The sequence below is a fragment of the Dermacentor andersoni genome, chromosome 9, assembly GCF_023375885.2.
Source record: "Dermacentor andersoni chromosome 9, qqDerAnde1_hic_scaffold, whole genome shotgun sequence".
NCBI lineage: Eukaryota > Metazoa > Arthropoda > Arachnida > Ixodida > Ixodidae > Dermacentor > Dermacentor andersoni.
Genome location: NC_092822.1, coordinates 106154024 through 106173050, shown reverse-complemented (window position 1 = coordinate 106173050; position 19027 = coordinate 106154024). Strand labels below are relative to the sequence as shown.

Genomic DNA, 19027 nt, shown 5'->3' with positions numbered 1-19027 from the left:
GGCATTTTTTGTAGCAATTGTCCTCATACCGTCTTCCTCAATAGTAGCTAGGAAAGCTCGACAAAAAGATGTAAAGAAGCAGAAGTCATATATGCTTGCAAATAATAATAAAAGAATACTGAAATTCACGTTTATGACAGTTTCTTTGCGAATAAATTTTCACAAGCAGGCATTTTCCGTGCACCTATAGATGGGCGACGCTCGGTTATCTTCAAACTGTATATTTACAGGCACTGCCCTCAGGATAGGAATTGGGCAAGGTGCCGAGGACGGTGGGCTGGCCAGGGGTTTCAGGGCAGGGAGCTGACGTCGGTAGGCAGGTTGGTCAGTGCTTCGATGACGGCGGGCTGATCAGGCCCCCGAGGACCACGATAACGCGGTGGTTTCGTTGAAATTGCTACCACATTCCATAGCGACTTCACCAATACTTGGAGGAAATGCTTGCACTGTAAAATAAAAAGAAACATTATCAGAGATGTTGGTATGACAAATGTATGTGGCAGCGTTTTCATTTGAAAAATCGCGATACCGCAACAATATTATAAGTCTGAGCAGAGAGTTCGAAGGGGTGAATCAAGAAACTTTCTTGCAAGAGATTTGTCAGGCAACACTTCTTAATATTTCGACATATATGGCATATCTTGTAGAAGGTGTAACGTAATATTTAGAACAGACATAAAATGCGCAGGATCCGTCCGCGTTGTTTACAGCCCACACCTAGTCGGCGTAGCACTTTATAATTAAAAAATTGCAGCAAAACCTGCTACAGCACAAGAAGCCTAGCTTCAGACTGTCTAGACACAATGCGGCCTTCGTGCGAAATTTTTAATGTGGAAACTGAGAAGTTCCGCCAGGAAACACTAGTAAAAGAGGCATTTATTATACGAAAAGAAAGAAATACTGCCGGCTGGAAATAATGCTTGACCTAGAACAGTGAGAAGAAGCGTGGTTCCTCGGTATCACTACCAGGATCAGGCCGCCCACGTGGCTTGATAAAATCATAGTCCTATAATTTGGGTGAAATTCACAGAGATTTACACGTGTTCTACTCTGGGCACTATTCAAAGGATGCGAATAAAAAGAGCTATGTAATTACAGGCACTCTACATTAGCCAGGCCTATTTCAGTAATATATATACCACGTGATATTGCTTGGGTGATATTGCTCCTTATAAAACTTATAACATGCGCAAAACAAATGCACTCACCATTGTAAGATCCATGCTTCTGTGTATCCGAGTTCATCCCACATCGAAGACGGTGGCCACGAGCGCCGACTTTTTTTCTAATTGTTGTTTCGCCTATATTAATTCTAACACTCACAAAAATTCGTGGCCACATTGCTGCGTATTTCAAGATGTAGGCTTCTCAGTAGGAATGACGACCGCAAGCGAGCATTTTTCAAGATAGGAGTGCGCTGGCAAGAACGGACAAAACGTCAAGCACTCAGGCGGTGTTGCACCCAGCCGGCGTGCTAGCGACTCATAGAAGGAAAGAGTGTAAGGAAAGAATGAATGAAGAAAATGGCGTAAACGCCACTTTCCCCCGCTGGACCTAGCCCGACCGCGTTTTGGGGTGGCAGCGACGGAGGGAGACAAGGAGGACAATAGTGACCCCGCCGCTTTCCCCCATGCTTCCGAGAGCACCCAATTCGACACAGCAGCTCATGGCTGTATAGCATTGACCAGGCTAACGTGGGTGCGTGGGGGAGAGGCAAGTGGGGGCTGAAGGACGGAAAGCTAGGCCGAAAAAAATCCGGAATGCGCCGTGCCAACTAAAAGCAAAGACAAGAGGTTGTTGACACGCAAAAGCCAAAACGTGCAATTAAATTTTTTTTCTGTCAGGGGCATTCATACAAGGAGCTTACTACACATACACGAACAAACAAATATATTGAAATAGGAGCATGATGATTATGTCGCCGCAACATGCCATGCATGCTAAACAAACAAACAGAAGTTTTACTAATACATATGCGCTCCATCTCGATGCGATATAAAACGGTTCCATCAGCTCTGTGGCACTGTAATTCTCGATTCTCCTCAGAATCCTGATCCACCAAAGCCGCGGAGCATACATGCAAAGTATACAATGCGCAGGCAAATTCGCAATACCGTTGCTTTTTATGGAAAGCTCATGTTCTTATGGACGATCAATAAAGCAGCGGCTAACTTTATGCGACTTCCCCTGCTTGCTACGTGGTACACTGGCTTTTCTCTTTAGGGGACGCATTTCGGTGAAGGAGAAGTGCAAAAATGGCGGTGTACCATGCATGGAGTTGACATGGGAGAACATATTTCTGGTTCCTGCGCAGTGTGCCTGTGATCAGTGCGTTAGCTTTCAAAACATGTTGTTCAATCTCAGCAAGTCGTAGAGCACTAAAAGCCGACAAGGCGAAAATTCGCTTATTGCGGGCCAATGTCCTCCAAAGAAAGCCAACTAGTAACCCATATTGGCAAATCCGTACGAAAGTCGGTCCAATAATTCCCGCCTTGTTGAACGGCAGTGCCAATATTGTTTACTGACTGTGTAATGTGGGCCAACGTTGGGTCTCTATCAGAATGGCACAGACAATATTGTTTACTGACTGTGTAATGTGGGCCAACGTCGGATCTCTATCAGAATGGCACAACCAATATTCGCGCCACGCTGTTAACCTTAGGCCATCATTGGGCCAGGAATCAGAATGGCACTGTCAATATTGGAACCACGCTGTTAATCTTAGGCCGTCATTGGGCCAAGAAGTGCGAATATGTTTCAACGTTGGCCCGACCTGACGTGCCGCCTGGGGAGGCATAGCAACATGGCAGTCAGATGACTGACTATGGCAGTTTGGGTTAATATAAGTCCACCGACCACTGACAGCTTCAGTGAAAGTGCAAATGAGGAACAACAACATGTCCTTGCTTGTAGTTAAGCCTCAGGCACTGAGCAGTATTCCGGAGGTCATCAAGAGGCCAGACCTTACTTCTATTACTTAAAGTGTTGCAGCGCCAAATATTCAACTGAGATGACTTGAGTGGAAGTTTGAAAAAGTCCCTGGCATTTGGTAAAATCCCTCTCTTGAAGTGGTCTCCCATTATTTCCAGAACAACCACAGGAGCACTGTCAATCAGGAAGCAGTCTCCAGGCTTCGCATGTTGCAGTTTCTGCTCGACTTGGTTCTTGGTCGAGGGCCTCAGTTCAGAGATTCTCCTACTTAGCTGTGAAAGTGGCTTGTTGCAGGATCACAGCAACTTCTTCATTCGTCCCAGGTAGCTTTCAAAAGGGAATGCACTAAACTGATCCAATGGGCAATGGTCCCGGCACTGGTCAGCAAGATGAATTAGTGAGTGCACATTGTACAAAAGCTGGTTTCTTCCGTATAGCTCACTAAACTCTTGAACAAAGTACCTCAGCACATCTTTGGCAAAATCATTGTATTCGCAGTAGTACTTAGGTGATGCTAAAATTCTGATAGCTACATGGAACATTAGAAAATGTTTGTAGTGTGATGGAGACAGCAGAGGCTTTAGGACAACAGGCCCCACATGAAGGAGGAATGTCCGAAACTCTGTTGCCTTCCAACGATCAAGTTCTTCTGTACCCCTTGGCTTTCGCTGGAAATATGTTGGAAATGCTTTGGATGCCTCTCGCAGGCTTTCATTTAGTTGGCAACGATACTGTCTGCTCAATCTATTACTGTGGCCTTGGCATACCCAATTCTTTAAGAGTCGTCGCATGACTCCCAGGCAAACGAGATGCATGTATTCAGATGGGAAAAATGCAATCATGTCGACATCAAGCAATAGGAATGGTGAAAAACCAGAATGGTGGCGCTTGTTCTCTTGAGATTGAAATGATGCATTCGTTCGTGTTGGTGCGTGCAGTTTGGGAAATGTGACCCTGTTTTCAATATGCCGCCCTTTTTGGTTACATCGCTCACACGCATAATAGCCAGTGTGGCCAACAATACATTTCACGTAGCTCCTTGCTGGAGCATCGCACACCATGGCTTCAATGCTCACCTGTACTCGAACATCTCCTATGCTTAACCCTTCAGACGCAAGCTCCGAGACATCTCGCACAAATCGCTTTAGATAATCCTGCAGAGATGGTGGCTTCCCTGCACCACAATACACACTTACAACAAATGGTGGTGATGCCTCCACAGTTGTAATGCGGCACAAAATGGGCCAAAAGGCAAGCTGGCTACTTCTGTAAAGAGGGACTCCATCGATGTTGCCCTGTAGCTTCAGTTCACTTGGAACTACTTGCCCCGGCGCCAACACTTGACGAATTCCTTCTGCAAGGCCAAAGTGCACAAAAGACCCATTTTGCTCCACCTGAGCTTTGCGCTCAGTTCTCAAAACTATCCTAGCATCCTTTGGAAGGTCAGAGAAGCCTCTTCGACGGCAGAAATCGAGGACATCGTTAATGCACGCATGAGGCATATTATGTTTGGAAGCAATGACAGCAAACTCTTCACTTGCTGTCATTTGTTCAGGAGATACACGAGACATCGCTGCGCTACAAGTGAGCGCTATTCTCTCATGTGGCCCCGTGCAGCTGTCTGAAGCAACAAAGTCATCAGACTCATCCCAAGATTTGCTTGAGATTTGATTGCCACTTGAGCTACTATAAGAGTCGCTGTGCTCACGTGAAGACATATCCACAATTTCTGATTGGAATTCTTCAACAAAATGTGCACCTTGTCCGCAGACGCTGTTGACTAAGGCTTCGCTTCCCGACTGCTCTTTCAACAGTTTGAGTGGAGGCTCACCCCCATCGTCCGTCGAAATTGAATTTCCCGATTGCCTGCTGCTTCCCAGCTTCGGAGGCGAAAGTGGCGCTACGCGAGCACTGTCCGTAAAGGTGGTGCTTGCAGCTCTGTCGTTGGACAGGGAAACCGATGAAGGCCCAGCAACAAGCCGCGCGAGTCCTAGTTCATTCAGTATATTGTCGTATTCCTTTCTTACGGCTCTACATTTTCTCCACTTGGAAGACATAGTGTGCGAAAGAGACGAGTCAGAAGCCCAAGCCGCAACGCTGCAACCCGTGCCAAAAAACGCAAAACGACAGCGAGGCGAAGGCGTGCACAGCAGCAGCGCAGTGGGGCAGTCAGTCAGTCACAGCAAGGAACAGCCGAGCAGCTAGCACATGAGCCAAATAGAATCGAACGGACCTTCGTCCGTTCGTGTTAAAGGTCCGTTTGATTCACCCGCACCACTGTGAACCCGTTCACATCAATTCGCGAGAAGTTCGGAGCTCCATTTCTGCGGTGCAGGCACAGCGCGACACTCGAAACAAATGACAAGGTGCAGACGCGGTGCAGACGCGGTGCAGGCGTTCTGTCCGACTAATGTGTACAGAGTGCGTAAGTTTGAAAGATCCTGAACTTCTGGTATGATCAGCTTTTGAGCCGTTCATACACCCGCGCTTGTGTAGACACGGCAGATGCACGTATGCGGGCTTTTAACGGCGCTTGCGCATATGGGCTATGTCGTCTGCTAAGCCGCTGCTTCGCACCTGTACGTCTGCTAAATAAAGTTTGTATACCACCACCTGTACGTCTGCACCACGGTGTAAGAATATGCTGTGGTCTGCACGAAACCGGCGCCGACAATAGAGAGCGTAGAGAGGGCGCAATATAAAGGCGAATCAGCTCTGCGCTTTTTCTGCACCTTTCGTAACGAATGGCGAGGTGCAGCACTTTGCAAACTGGTGCAGGTGAATCGAACGTACCTTAGGTGCGTTCGATTCACCTACATCACATACGAACCGTAGCGAAGCAGCCACGGTAAGCTGGATTGTGGATCGGATTAAAAGAATGATTATTACACTTCTTTGTTTTTGTCATTCTCTGATTCTGGTGAGACCCGCGCGACTCGAGCACACTTCCCGGTGCGCTTGTTTTCATTGCGTATGACGAGCCGTAATTCATAAAGTAATAATGTACTTTGGGACTGGCAATTCGAGAGGTGGCGCATAGTGAAGCCAAGAAATTTCGGGGCTATAAAAGAACGTCGGTTCCTCGGTTTTCTCTCTCCTATCGTCTATCGTCCAGGAGACGTTTTATTGGACATCGTCGCGCCATCGCCATCGACAGTCTTGCCGTAGCCTTCTTTGTTCCCAACGTGCACGTGAGTACGCATTTCTCTTTCTTTTTATTTTTTTTTTCGTACGAGGTTTTTCTTGTCGGGATTGTACCTTATATGCATTCTCATCTACGGGTCAACGTCGTGTGCGAGTATATGCGTAGTTAACGGCACGTGCCCAACATGCAACGAGCGCACGTGTGGCCAGGTGATCGGTCGCGTACTATGAGATATCGAGATGAGCTCTGATCATGCGCACATGTGCTATACTCCGGAATGGCATTGAGTAGAGCGCTCTTTTGAAGCGCAGAAAGACACTAAGCGTATAATTCATGCACAACTTGCGGAAAATAGCTACACCATATCTTGAATGAGGTCTGTCAGGGATCTGCGAATGTCACCCGGCCACATGTCAGCTCTGGCATCCTTTAGGGCAGCAGAGTCCACACGCAACCGTGCCGGCCAGGAAATAAATGAGTCGTATCACGAGGAATTCCGATGCTGCTCCTGCGGTGGTGCTAAAAAAAGCCACGTGAATTCTATGCGAAGAGTAATGCAGCTGAAAAATTATCTAAAAGTGTTCTTTAGTGATCCTTGTTCGTCCCGTACGAGTGGTATGGTTTAGTGCCACAAAATGAGGTCAGAGTGTATCATTTCGCTTCAGCCACGTGTTCACAACTTAGAGCAAGCATGTTCACCAGCTTCCGCTAGCTGAATTCTTCATGGGAGACGAGAATGTACGTCGTGCAAAAGGATACGTGCCTAATAAAACGGCCGATTTCGCATGCTTGCACAGAAACCTCCAGCCTTATGCCGTGGATCGATTATGTTAATCAAACGGCGCTTGAAAATAGCGGAGGGCTTGTGGAATCCAATGGACCCTTTAGCAAAACCTCTAAAACAGATTCACTGCATAGAAAAAGAAACTTATCAAAATTGCAGCGTGCCCCGTACTCGACACGGAGACTAGGCGTAGAATGGCGCCCTATACTCGTGGCAATTGTATGCGAACATTGGCACGCTAGACAAGGTGCTGATGTCTTGCCAGCATCCTTAGGCAGAAATTGCGAGATAATTCGCCATAGTGTCAACCCGCTTCGCAGCAAGTTTATAAGGTGGCTTACATCAGTAGAAGTGGTTCTGTACCCAACTTGCACACCAATTTCTTCTTCGGGACAGTCGCGCTGCCACACAGGCGATTTTCGTCCTTTACAAACCAGACATGTCTTTTCATTGCATTCACTGTTACATTGCATTACAAGCATGGAACATACAGTGGAAATCTATTTGAAAGACCAGTTCGCGGATTGTGGATAATACACCATGAACACTTTGCAAAACTAGCAACTTCGCTTTCCTGCACGAGAAAAACTTTCACCACCAAAAGGTCATTAGCACAATAGATTTCTGCATAAAGTGTGTGAGGTGTTCAAATGAGGTGCTGGCCATTGTTCTGCAATTAGAGCCTGACTTCTGAATTTAATTTGCTTTTCCCAGTCTAATTCAGAAATTGGATTCTGTTCCAGACCTAGCTTGGCTGCACTTGTCTGTCAGAGGGACAAGGATTATCTGTCATACTATGGCTTGTTAACATGCATAACAAAGCATTTCAGATCTTGAAAAAGTCACAGTTCAATAGGGGGATCTGCTTAGGGAGACAATGGTGCATTCTGTCATTTTTTTTCATAAAAGAAATGCAAAGATGGGACAGTTAACAAGTTTATTTTGTTCTAAGAACAGCATTTTAGTGTAGCTGCCTTCCGATTCAAATTGCCTATTGTGTTCAGAATAAGGTGTTGCACCATCTTCTAGCCTAAGGCAAGCCTGGTTTGCATTCTATAGTTGCCCAGTAATTTTCGGCTGCTGTGATGGTACTTATTATCAACTTCAATGCATATGAAGTTGGGAGTGTGTTATGTCTCCTTTGAGGACTCGCTCGGGGTAAATGGTCTGCAGTACAGGGGATTTCTCTAGGGACTCGTGGGTTGATATATGGAGATGCCTATTCACTATTTCACCAGCGAGGGATTACGAAGCACCTCCTTTACAAATATTGCTCCCATGACTGATCCCTACATGGTCTGCTTCCTCGCAGAACATAATGAATCCAATAGACAGATGGCTCTTGTTTTAATTTAGATGAATAAGTATAATGAGAAATTAATGTTGATGAAAAGGCAACTTGCTGCTGATGGCAGCGGAAACCACATCTGCATTACCAGGTGCCTGCTCCCAAGTTTCTTTTACTGAATGGTTCCTGTGGTTAAAACAGCATATGCTTCGTCTGCTGTCATGACCTGAAACGGTGCGGGCTAAAACTCCATTGCCAGATTTTGTACACAAGAGCAAGTGCCAAAATAAGTGGATGGGAGGATAATTGCCACAGCACAAATGTTACAGCACTGTATGTGGGAGCTGGTGGGTTTGTTTCCAACATTGTCCAGTTGCCTTCTTGTCCACGCTCATTTCCCTTTTCCTGATAATTTCTCCATTTAAATTAAAATTCACATTTACTTTTATGCGTTCTTCCTTTCCATTTCTTTGTTTTATTGTCTGCTGGTTTCATATAGTTGTAACAAAAGATTGGTCACCTCAGTTCCTCATCTCATTAGATATTGAATTCTTACTAAAAAGTTCTAGCCTGAGTGTTGTTGCAGCATCATTCTTGGCCTGAATTTTGACTCGCGCAGTGCTTTATGAGTGAATGAAATCGGTACAACCTTCTGGCCACCTCCTCAACTGCTTTGTCTATGCAGGATGCCGAAACCATATAGGGTCGTGAAGTTCCCTGAGGAGAACGACAGCTTGGCAGTTGTGCCAACATCGTGGCTGGCACAAATTGAAGAGCTTTGTTTCTGGCCCCAAAGTGTCAGGGGGTCAGAAGTAATTACCATGATCCAGAACAAAGTTGCCCCACAACAAGATTGGGGAACGTATCCCGTTGTCGTGATGGCGAGGTGCAGTAAGTGACTACATTCATAACATAATCGGCCTTTTGCTTGATTTAGTATTTTTTGGTATTGCTTTGGACACGTGAGATTAAATATAAGACTGAAATGATCTTGTAATAGGTGACACATTTCTGAATTTTTGACATACTGGAATTAGACATTACTAAGTGTAAATTTGTGTGTGTCTAGATCTACTAACACAATACCTGTTTATCTTCTAAATAACATTACAGGAACATACATCTTCGTATAAACATCTTGGCGCACATATCACCGCTAACCTAACTTGGGATGTGCGCATAGCATACCTTGTAAATGACAAAACATTTGCTTGGATAGGTTTGTCGCAGTTTTTCCATGTCGTTCTTCATTGAAGCATCCCTTATGTAACTAATTAATTATATCAAAGCTTGAATGTTCTGCATCAATATGGGACTCATTTCAGGAAAGCTCATCGCATGCTATTAAAATGATATAGAACAATACTGTTTGTACTCTACCGTCTCTTGCTGGTCGTTGCAAAATATATCACACAGTGCTTTTTTATCATTTACATTACCATCCACACCTGTGTCACAAGTTAACTCTTCCTCCCCAGTTCATACCATGTGTCTGCGCACCCAGGTTCAAAAGGTTGCAGTGCCATCCAACAGTCTCAACAGAACAGTAAACTGTTCGTCGCGGGCTCACCACTCAGAGTTTGGGATTTCTTTTGTATTGGTATTTAATAATATTGGGGAGCTGTTGGTGCATTGTGGAAAGAATATTTGTGTTATAAATAAATATCGGAGCTTGGAAGCAACAGAAGGGAGGAAATTGACAGCTTGCTTACTCAAGACAGTGTCATGGCCGTGCAAATGCATGCACATTATCTTTTTCATATATTATGGGGGAGGGTGGGCGCTCATTGCTAGAAAGAATAAGCACATAATGCGTTCCTTGCTGGAAACAGCCTGTTCTGATGGCATTTACCTAATTGACATCTTGACAATTAGAACGAATAAAACATTGTCTTATTACTTAGGTTTGCGACTTGGATGTTGGGCGTTATGAATACTAGTTTAGTTCAACTGGACTTTGAAGAACATGCACTTACTTTTCTTTGTGTATGCTGATGAGTAATTTACTGATGCAGAAGAAATAATTTTTCTCTTTAGTGTCCCTTTAAGACCACGGTGGTTGGGACGAACACAGTTCTGTCGTGCCCCCCTTAAAATTTGTTTTAAGGTTTATGCATGATGAAGTCGTGTAAATAATAAATATATAATAAATAAAATAAAGTCGTAATTATTGTTAGCAAGCGCCGTTGTTGCATGTCCAGAAAACTAAACAAGCCTTTGTGGTGGCTTCTTATGAACAATTTTCTCCTGTCTAGCTTGCAGTACCTGTAGCCTTATAAATAGCAATGGCTTAAATAGTAACAGCGCATTTTTGTGCAGGCCATTCACTCTTGTCATTTTTGACCAATAGCTTGCAGGTGTAAAACTAGCTTAGAAATTTCAATAGCTTGTTTAACATCTAAATTTATAAACAGTGCACCTAGAGGCTTGCACCTCTTTGCCATTTGAATGTTTCCATTCTAAGTTATAGCAAATGCAATCTGCATTTTTGCATTGTGAAAGGAACTTGTAATAACTGGCTCTTTCTTTATTAAGATATTCTCATTGGCATGACAGTCTGATGTGTCATAACATTGGCTGTGGGCACTGTGGAACTGAAAACTTGCAAAGAATAAAAAAAAAACAATGGCAAACTAATCCTTTAGTGTCATTGTTCAGTTCCTGTGTTATGTTAATTTGTACCACTGATACTTTGATGTCATCATAGCTGTGCAACCTTGTGCACAATGTCTGCAGTTTGCTGTGGGCATTTTCAGTGGTCACAAATTTCTTGTTCATGACATTCGTCTGTTGCAGAATGTTGCCTGCACAGCTTAGCAGCTTGCTTGTTCTAGTGTCTGCTATAATCTGTATTGAAATATTTGTTCTTTGTTCAAAGGCACTTATGACAAGGCAACAAGAAGAGTGAAAAGAGCAGAAGCTCTGTCTGGTGTGGACACAAAGGAGCAGTCGGGTAATTGCTTCTGTTTTCTTTTCTTTTTTTTAATGCCTGTGCTTATGGGAGAGGGGAAGGCAAAGTTAGATCAGGGCTACATTTACAGAGCAGTCGCTTTGCTGACGACTGACCAGGAAGCTAGCAGATGTAGGCATCAGGCAGAACTGGCAAGTCGAAGTGCATGCAATAAACGTTAGCAGCATACAGTACATAAATTCCAGATTAATTTAACCTTGTGTCGCCATGTGCTTGCCTCCTGGGTAGCTCTATAACTGTCCCAAAAATGGTGGTATATTGTTGAGTTCATGAACCAAAATGATCTTTCTTTTACTGCAGTACTTTGTTTTTTCCTCAAGGAAGCTGTATGGATTTTCTCTCCCCCCCCCCCCTTTTTTTGAGCTTCATCCTATTTGCGCAGCCCACTTTTTCTTTCACGGCTACCTTTGCCTTGAAAAGTTCTGAATTGTTAATTAAGTATACAGAGTGTTCCAGGTAATTTGAGCCAAACTAAAAATATGCGAATGCCATGTAGCTGGACCAAACCAAGCAGTTTTTTGCTGTCGCTTGGTGATACTGAGATTTTTTTTAATTATCTCTAACTTCATCGATCATCTTCTCAAATTAGATGAAAAGTGCCAATGACAACATTGTAGAAAATGAAAAATTCCCGATACAGCTTCCTGTTGCTCAATACGTGCTACATAAAATTGTTTTTCCAAGTATGAAAGAAGCCTGCGAATACACGCAAAGTGCCTTGAGCAGCCAGTCGTGTGGCAATTTTGCGTGTATTAGCGGGCTTGTTTCACTCTCGGAAAAACACTTTTATGTAGCATGTATTGAGCAACAGAAAGCTGTATCGGGAGTTTCTCATGTTGCTCTACAATTTCCTCCTTGACACTTTTCATTTAGATATAATACTCGAAAGTTTATTAAGACTAATTATGTGTTTAAGCAGAATGTAAAAATAATCTGAGCAGCTCCTAGCGATGACAAGCAAGATTACCTTGGTTCGTTCCGCATATTTTCAAAGTTTGGCTGAAGTTATGTGAAACACCCTGTATAGTGCCTCAAAAATAATTTTACATGCATAAATCTTCAGGCAATGATGCTTGCCATGGGGATGAAGACGAGGATGCAGCTGCATCACCTCGAATGGAGCTGCCTGCACCGCCCTGTATGCTTTTTATACAATAACTATGCAATCTGTTTCATTGAACAACTCTGGTCTTTTTTATTAGGGTTCTTAAAACCAATGCAGTCACCATTAGAGTCTAACACATGTGCGATGACCAGCCAAGTATGAATTCTCCGACAAAGTTGAATTTTAGGATCTGAAGAACAAAAAAATTTCGTCCCATGGAAATGTGTGGGCTGCAGCCACAACCTTTGGTTGGGATCTAATACACTGGAGTTGACTTAATGGATGTCTGCTGTAGTAGCACCTTCATTTTGCTTGCGGCTGCAAAGCTTGTCACTGTGTTGCTGTGCAGACCAATATGCACAAGTCGGCCTTTGTTTTGGCTTATCTGAGCGACAAATATAAAATCAATAGACAGTGGTTATCTGGTCGCGGGATTGTTCATAGATTTTGCGAAAGCTTTCGATTCCCTCAATCGTTTTATATTCAGCGATAAATTTCTTCGTTACGGAATTAATGGAATACCTTTGACGTTAATTCGCAGTTACTTAGAAAATGGACAACAAATTGTTCAACTAGGTGATTTTCAGTCCAACAGCACCGTTATTAACCTTGGCGTTCCCCAGGGATCCGTACTTGGACCTTTATTTTTTTTACTCTATATAAATGACCTGCCTTCGCAGCTTGTCTGTGCCACCCCTGTACTCTATGCAGACGATACTAACCTTATTATAGCAGATTATGAAGAATGGAACCTAATTAATAAACTTAACTCTGAATTACAAATTTCGCACCGTTGGTGTACAATGAATGCCCTTCACCTTAACCCAACTAAGACAGTTTTTATCTTATTTCACTCTGAAAAAAGGAAAACGGCTATTCATTCAGATGTCGTTTACAATAACCATCCGATAAAACAATCTAGTGAGACAAAATTTCTTGGTGTTATTATCGATAACCATTTAAAATGCCGCCTTCATGTGCGTTCCGTAGTTCAAAAGGCTTCATATGGCTTGCATGTGCTGTCGAAATGTCGAAACTATTTCCCTCCCCACATACTTATCAATCTTTACTACGCATTTGTTCACTCTCACATTAATTACTGCTTAGCGAGCTGGGGTTGCACATACAAAACTCATCTGTCACCAGTGTTTACACTTCAAAAAAGAGCTCTTCGCATTATAGCGCCCAACAGTATGCATATTAAGAGGGAAGATTTATTTAAAACCCTTAACATTCTCAACATTTACGATTTGACAACATACAACATCGCCTCCGTCATGCATCAAATAGTTCATGAAAAACTGGCCTTGACAACAGTCTCGCTCCATCCCTCACTTCGCAATGTTGGAAACACATCTCGCTGTCGTTTTTTATTGCCTAAGGTAAATACTAATTACGGTCGCTTTACACTACAGTTTACAGGTACCTTAGTTTGGAATAAGCTTGATAGTGACCTAACCACTCTAAGAACATTGCATACATTTCTTAAACGATTAAAACTCTCACTTATTAACAATGCGTAACACTGCGCATGCTTGCACATGCCCTCACTTTTCTTCTTTTTTTCTTTTCCTGTGCCGATGTTTTCGATGACATAACAAAGAAAATTGTTAGAAAAATGTATCTCATTTGTGAAATGTTCCCTACTACTGTATTTTCCTGTTTTACTTATTCAACTATTTAGGTTTTGTGTGATTTTGCAGTATAAAAAAAAACAGCTGCCATAGAAGTGTTTCTTCCCTGATAACAATCGGTAGGGACCCTTTAACAAATTTGTTGGGTCCCAAAAGTGTGTACTTTGCAATTGTATACGTTCATTATGTTAAATAAACTTTAAAAAAAAAAGATGACACTGAAACTCTCTTGCTATTTTAATGCTCTAAAGCAGCACTGAACCACCTGTTGATCTTAGCAAGCAAACATTCTGCATGTAGCAGATGGAGCTAACAAGCAGTCCGTACCGTCAACTTTCCAGAAGGCTTCTGCTCTCCATGTTTTTTAAGTGGTGGCCAGCTTCCAGTTGACATTATATGGTACCAGCCCATAAAGAATGGTCATTGGGAAATTTTTTTTGATGAATTACTTGTGTTCACACCCTGCCAGATTCACTACAGATTATTAGGAAGTCAAAACCAACGATTGTTAATACATCGCCACCCTTTTATCACTCGAATGTTTTTTCTGAGGCCCATTCATAAGTTTGCTTTGGAAAAGTAAAGGTGAGGTGTGATAGACCTGCCATTGTTACTGGCACTGCCCCTGCTGGAAAGAACCATTGAATTGAGGGGTAATAAGGAACGTATATATCATGCTCCCTGAGCACCAGTTTGCATATGGGGAACAGAAAAAGTTGCATGGTGCTACATGTAGCTAGCAGGGCGAGTTTTCTCACAGTTTGTACACTAGGCAACAGACACAACCACATGCAAGTGTAGTTCACTTGCTATATGCATGGCAGGATTGGATTGCACATTCACTCTTGCGCTCCAGTCTGACCATGCCACGTGGCGCGGACTTGCTGTGCTGCAGTGATAGTACACAAATCCAAACTTTGCACTTCAAAGCTATAGCAAAAGTTCATTACGAAGCGATATCTGTCAAGGAGTCTAGCCAGGACTGGCTGGAAGCAATGTTAGCCCAGCCTAGGTGCGCAGTGGTGTGTGTCCACTGTAGATGCTAACTGCCATTCCATGCGAAGTGTGGCCTGTGTATGTGTGGTTCGAGGCTAGTTTAGTGTTCAAAACTGATCGAAATTAGCTAGGCCCTACTGCTACAACACTGATAAGCAGTGTGGCCAAAATTTCATTTCTATATGGGTGGGTGCAGCTGAGCATCAGCAGACGATAGTTGGCTTCTCCTGGAAGTGCAGATTTTCACTTATTTGAGCCTGTTTAGTAAACTGTGTCTATAAAGATACCCAGTAACAGCCAGGAAGAAGTGCACAATTTTTTTAATTGGTGTTGGCTATGGGCCAATGGCAGCGCTGTCTGGGAATGTGCACACTCACGTCAAGGGGCACTTGCCAGCCGCCCCAAGAGGTTGAGGAGAAGGCCTCTGTTGAAAAGAAGGTTTGAGAAAAAGATGACTCCGCACTCCACTTCTGAGCTGTACGTGCTGCACACAAGTGCAAAATTTGGCTGAGGTACAGTAACGTGTGCTATCTGCAGAAGGCGATTTTCACAAGCCTGTGGTGTGGTTAAGGAAAATCTGCATTTAGAATTTTTATAAAATGTGATTACTTCTAGAAGAAGCCCAAGTATTGTCTAGCCACACTGCTTATTGGTATTGTATCCGTCAGGTCTCGCTAATTTCGATTCATTCCGAAAACATTTGACTAGCCTTGAACCACACTCGACTTAAGGTGAGACCACATGTTCACTTGCTAGCTCACTCTCACTCCTGGCTGCTCCTGTATAGATGAATTGATAGACTTATTAAACTGTTGACAGTGCCTCTAAATGCAGCATTTGGATGTGGCTACTATATCCGTAGGACAAGTTGGTGCAATTCAATGCCGATCCAGACCACTTAGCACGGCCAGAATTGACCATAAGCGCACACACTCCAGTCCTGTCGTGCGCCAGAGCAAAAGCAATACAGTTGCATGTAGCTGTATCTGCTATGTAACATTGATACCGCAGTCACTGCGATAAGCCTGCTCGCTGAGCTCGTTGTGGCTCGCTGAGGTGCTCTGAGTGGTTTCCGGGCAGTGTCTTTACAATCGCTAGTAACCACAGCAGGGTGTGGCATTTCTTGAGGCACCTGACGTTTCTGTGTAGTTGCGAGTAAGAGCAGGAGCAAGAGAGAAAATCTCGGGACTTTTGCTCCTTGAATATGTGACTTTGCTTAGGTGCTACAGAGAAGTTTCTATGCTCGCCTTGTATGCATTTCTCTCTAGGTGTGCCGGCATTGTGGAGTGGGGTTGAGGTTAAGCTCCGACACTGGCTGCCAGCATTGTAAAACAGGTATGCAGTGGGAACGGACGCCCTATTTGGTGATCACTGTGTCTAAAGGTACATCAGACAGACTTTTCTTGCGGATGCAGCGTTGGTGCCAAGTCGGTCATGCTGGATTATACCTTTTTGGCGCCTTGCGGTGCTCTATGCTAAAAACAAAAAACCACAGATTTTTCTTGGAGAGCAGTAAGGGCTGTAGTAGAGGCTAGGCATGCTCCCCTGGAGCACTATCTTTGCTCTTGCATGCTTTTCATATGCTGCTCTCCGTGACATTTCAGCAGCATTTTTGACTGATCCTCTTTGAGTGAAATAAGCACACGGCACCTTAGCAACTGCGGATGAACGCTATTGCCTGAAACACCACAGGCGACGCGTTGATGTCATGCTGTGAAGATTAGGCACTGTGCCTTGTAAATTTTATGAGGCCGGGCCGCATTATATGCGGCCCGGCCTCTACTACATGGTCCCTACTTCTCCCCTGGGAAAATCAGTGATTTTATATTGAAGGCTGGCGCGAGGAAGATATCATCCAGCACGACTGACTCAGCATGAGCACTGCAAGTACAAGAGAGTTTGTCCGGCACAGTGATTTTCAAATTGGGCATCGGTACCCACTGCGTCACCTGTTTCACCGCGCCAGCACCCGGGCGTAAACTTGACCCCACTCGACAATGCAGGCACGCCCAGGTACAGTTGCATACAACACAAGCAAAGAAACTTCTCCTTAGTGCCTAGGCAGCGAGATATTCAAGGCGCAAATGCCCGCACATTTCACAAATGCCTGTCTAAAAGCAAATATCCTACTGGAACAGGTCGTCTGCTTCCGAAGTTGCATTACTTTGAGGTGTGCCACGATCATAGCCGGAGCTCTTTATGAGTGAACATAAATAAATGTTTCGTTCACTTGTCAGAAATTGTACCATTGCCATAATAAGTGTGAAAAAAATGTGGCTTGTTGCTTTGTGTGCCAAAGCTGCATGTAGCTATCTGGTAGACTAGGAGAGCAAAGGTATGCGACACTGTACTCCACTGTAAGTTTAGGAACAGCCTCAGAGTTTTGGTGCATTGTAGGTGCCAAAATCGGAAGTAGTGGTATCTTCGTGAGCACCCAAATTCAAATTTAAACTGCCCACCATGGTGACATTTAATACGTGGAGGGTTGTAGGTATGCCCCGCTCTGCCGTAGCTTTCGCAGTGCAAAGGCACTGAAGGACCAGAAGCCCCGCGGAGGGGATCACGGCGATCTTTGATTGCTTCTGCTGAATGCATTGTACTTCTTACGGCAAAGTGTTTCTGAAATAGTTTATTTTAACTTCAAACGCATTTTTTTGAATACAATAAAATGTGATTCAGGGCCTTTGAGATGTCGTTACTTTATGCAACAGGCAAGAAATTTTACCACAAAAAAAACAACCTGGCACATCTAAACACGTAGCAGTTTAACTCTGCATACTATGATGCATACAGCTGCACTCTTAGTCTTGTGAATGCATCTTGCTATTATGTTTACTTGTGCTTTAGTTCACCAGCTGTCTCAGTACTTTGCTCTGTTGCTTTACTGCTTCATATCTAAATTTTCTTCCTTCATACCTTCAGTTTATAACAATAGAATTTTTGAATGTAGGTCAAGCACATAGAACTCGTTCTTTCACAGCACTTTGATAATGTAACTTGTGGAAAATAGTAACTACTTCACTGTTCTCATGAAAAGCAAGAACAAAGCCTTATCCTCACTGGTCCTACTTATTTTCATGACATCTTTAAACAGATTCACACCTACAGTTTAGCATTTGCACAGGTCCTTGAAATCTTTGAAATTGAGATGTGTTTTCAAGGCCCTTCAAAAGCCTTTGAATTTCATGAGTGATACAATCTAAAATCGATTATGCGACTCTCTTTCTATGGTGAATCAATGTGGACCCGGCAAACTTCCCACGTTAAAAACAATAGCATAAAAAGCTGACACCGCCGCGAGTGCTCGGGCATTTCGTTTCGTATGACTTGCATAGAACTGGAAAAGCCCCACACTGGGCAAGAGCAAGACACCGGCACTTGGTGTCGGCTCCCATCCCATGTTTATGGTGCTTTTATCACGCCTTGTTAGAAGCTAGAGGTAAGGAACTTGCTAATGATCAAGGCTGGACATTTTGAATATAACTTTTTGTATTTATGGCGCAATAAAGCTACCTAAAGTGTTTTGGAAGTGTTATAGTAAAAAGTGGCACATGTGATGCTGTTCTGCAACCTGAAAAGGCTTTGGCTTGGCCTTGAAAGTCTTTGAATACCCGTGAACTTTTATCGCTGAGACCTGTACGAATCCTGGTACTTTTACATTTACCAGAGTGCTCTGGAACAACCAATCAAATGCGCCACAAAAGCATTCCTTCTGCTATGAAATAAATCTTCTTGTGTTTCAGCGGTGATGCTGCGGGTGCTGCGGGTGCCGCTAGAGGTGAAGCAGCAAAACAGAGAGCTGCATCATGAGCTGCAGCAGCTGAGGCACGAGGTACGGGACATGTCTGAGAGGCTACATGAAATTGAGTCTCTCGACAGGACCCGTACCATGCCTCAACCTGCCCAGCGTACGGTGCCTGTAAGTCTCCCTCCGCTGCCTGCCAACAGCTTGGAGGAACTGGAGGCAGCCGAGGCAGCGGTAGGCGACGAGGCTGTGGCTGCCACCTCGGTTCGTACTGCCCATTTCTTTTTAATTGTAAGGCTATGTAACATGTAGATGTTCTGTGCTGTTTCATGAACCATGCTGTGGGTTCTATGTTAACTACCTATTGAGCGTCGCACACACTGAAGATTTTATAGAAATAATTCTTTTTCCCCGCTGTATAGCTTCTA

The 19027-nt window shown here is 43.8% G+C and overlaps 1 pseudogene; it reads right to left on the bottom strand.

The window, feature by feature from the left end:
• Positions 1 to 2867: 2867 nt before the first annotated feature.
• LOC140213338 (uncharacterized) lies at positions 2868 to 4649 on the bottom strand (annotated as a pseudogene).
• Between the last annotated feature and the right edge of the window lie 14378 nt (positions 4650 to 19027).